The sequence below is a fragment of the Copadichromis virginalis genome, linkage group LG4, assembly GCF_057382275.1.
Source record: "Copadichromis virginalis isolate Kocher_CV1m ecotype Utaka linkage group LG4, C_Virginalis_male_GT1.1, whole genome shotgun sequence".
Lineage (NCBI taxonomy): Eukaryota > Metazoa > Chordata > Actinopteri > Cichliformes > Cichlidae > Copadichromis > Copadichromis virginalis.
Window position 1 is genome coordinate 29,080,956 of NC_140621.1, and position 3,228 is coordinate 29,084,183.

Sequence of the window (3,228 nt, forward strand, 5' to 3'; positions counted from 1 at the left end):
GACTGTTCAACAACAGTCACTCTGGCAAAGTTTCATCAGCGTGAGAGAGGACTTGTCGTGCTCTGAGTCACAGCAGATGGCCAGCACTATCAAGTGCTAATAGAGGTATGTAGTAGCCACTATTGGTGGTAAAACTCAACCAACCGAAGATTCCTCTGTGACCACACCATCTATTGCTGCTTATCTGGTGTCAAGTGAACAAGTAAACAATTTAGTGGCTTCTGGCAAATTCTAATGTCACTATTTCATCCTAAACGCAGTTATAGTATATGTTACGTTGTTTACCTACCCAATTAAAACATATAGACGATAAAGAAATGGTAAAGGAAGCTTAGTCTTCTTCTGCATTTTATCTCACAAAGAATGTAAATGTCAGTTATAAATGGACAGATTGCTGTATGTGTCTGTTCTTTGCATTTTATGCATGAAGGTCCGTGAAATGTACTCCTAATTGGACTGGTGTATTATTAAGAAAGTAAAGGAGAGCAGTGTTGAGTTTGTTTGTATTAGCATTTTGTTCTTTTTAATTTTAGTAATTAAAAATAATGCAACCTATTCTACAATTTATGCATTTATTGACAAGGTTTATGCCACAGTGATAATTTTTAATCCTATGATGTCTTATCTAGTCTATCAAAGTGAGTACTGGTCACATTTTCCTCATCTGCCTGTCATAATGGCCGCCCTGAAAACAAGTTTTTATTGTCAATTAAAATTAAACGAAGGATTTAAGCTAGCTCCAACAATAAAGGCAAACTCTTTAGCGAACGATGATCAAGACCAGTATTAGGTATTAGGCTATATTCTTTCATTTCAATCTAGGCTGTTACTTCTAACATTCTAACATGTGAAATTAGCTAACATTAGCTTGCATGCTAACTGATTACTAATGGCAGTATTACTATTCTTGAATAACACTAGCTAACCGTATTTAATTACAAATGGTAGGTTAACTTAGGCTAGTGTTAGCAAAGTAAATTAAAATGATGAGAACACATAATATTTAATTTTAACTGCAAAAAACGTATGTTACCTTAGTTGTGGATGACTCTCTAGCTTCTGCTTTTAAATGGGTGACTTTACACCCTAGTGGTTAACAAAAACTCAGCTGACACAGTGGTAAAGATGCAGTGTTTGAATGTGCTCCATACAGTTTGTGGCACTGTGAGGTTGTATAAGAATAATCTCAGAAGTTTTTTTTCTAATACTTCAGGAAATTTTTATAAGGAACTTGTTCATATGCTCCGTAGTGCTGAGCTAGCAGTGCTGTTATGTCAGAGATAGTGATAAATTGATGGCACGCATACTAATTGATTTGAGAGGTCAATGTAATAGTATGAATTCAATGAGACAAAATAAACAAAAGTGGAGCCAAGTGACAGGGAAACACAGAGCTTCTGGTGAGTCTTGGGTTACTCAGTAACTAACACAAAAACATAGTTAGCGGCTATCTGGTATGTAGCTGTCTTTGGAAAGAATGTTGAAATGTATATCATTCATATTTATTCACTGCAATTTTGTTTCAATTTCTGGCAAACCCATAAATCAAATCAAATTAATAAAAAAAATGCAATCTAGCAAGAAGCAGAGAGTTATATTTAAAGTAAAAGCAAAACCTGTTGAGTATTTATAGAAACTGTCATTGAAAGGTACAGTAGTGACAGCATGAAGCTAACAAAAGAAAACAAAAAGGTAAAATTAAAATTAATCTTGACAGCAACATTTGTTTGAGCTCTTTCCATCTGAGGGATAAAAGACTGCCGCATCAGTAAATGAAAACAGCCATGAAAGCACGCTTTCAAATACATCTAATTTCTGCTGTAGGTACAAATTCCTTTGAGCTAAATGATGACTGTTCTGCTTTATGATGCTTGGCTCACATTAACAAGCAGGATAGGGCCCTCACACACTGAGGCATGCTGCGGTTGAGGTGTGCCGCTGAAGTAGCTGTTGCACAAACCATTTGCTGTACTTATCACTTACTGTCCCACTATGTGACATTCAGCAACACCCACTAATTATATGTCATGTTACTGTGTACAACGTGTGGGACCCACAAAGAAATTTTCATGTTTATACTAACTAATGCTGATTTTCTGTTGCTACTAGGTGGAGCTAGTAGACAAAATATTGACATGCATAGATGTAGATGTTTCCATTTTTGGAGTCTAATCAAGAATGTCTTGGGCAGTGGTGAATGAGTGAAATTTACTGTGCTGTCACAGTCATGCAGTCCACTTAAAACTCTCTTTTACTTTTAAAAGTAAGCAACATCAACATCTAAGGTTTATTCAGATGTAGATGTGATTATTATGTTAGGAGAACAAAACATACCATTCCCTGTTCCCACTAAGTGGTGCTCCTTTGCGTCATTTTTGTATGGGTTCCTATGGAGCTGTTTTAACTCTCCCCATATATAAGACCTGTAAAATTAATAGATTTTCGCTAGTCTTAATTTCATCATTTTTCAGGCAGTTCATTGCTGTAAATAATGATAAAGAGAGCAAAGTGCTTGGGCATTATTGAATAATAAAACACATATGAACTACATTTATCTAATTAAATGCAATGCTTACTAGAAAAAACATATTGTTAAAAAAAAACAAAACAGTATGAATCCTGCATTATGCTGTGACACACTAAAATGAACCCAAATGTTGCTCAGCTAGCACCGAAACTGTTTGAACTTGCTATGCAGACAAACAAATTTCACAAGTGAGTGAGTGTGTGATTAATGGGAAACTAAATTTTTTCCCCCTAAATAACACCAAATCAGAAAAAGTTAAAAACCGCCATCATTTTCCTTGATTTATCTGCAAGAAATGCCATCATTTGCCCTCTGATTTATGCAGTTGTCTGTGATTGAATAAACAAGGCTGAGTTCCACTTCCTCCAGCAGTGCCGTTATGTGCTATTTATATTGCGGTTGTTTGGAGCATCATTTCGGCATTCCTCTTTGCACAGCAGTGTATTTGTGGCTGCAGGATGGTGCATTATGCATGGATGCCAATGAAACTTGTCATTAAAGTGGCCTCGTTTAGGAGTTCTGTGCTCTCTCTAAGCTAAAAAAGACTGAATAGAGATATAGAAACACAGCAAAAGCTACATGCATTTGTCATGTGGACGTGTAAATGATCAGCTGTCAACTCCTGTGGAATATCCTTAATATTTCACTGTGCAAAGCATGTTACAGACTTCATGCATAAAACAGGCAGACCAGGTTTTGTA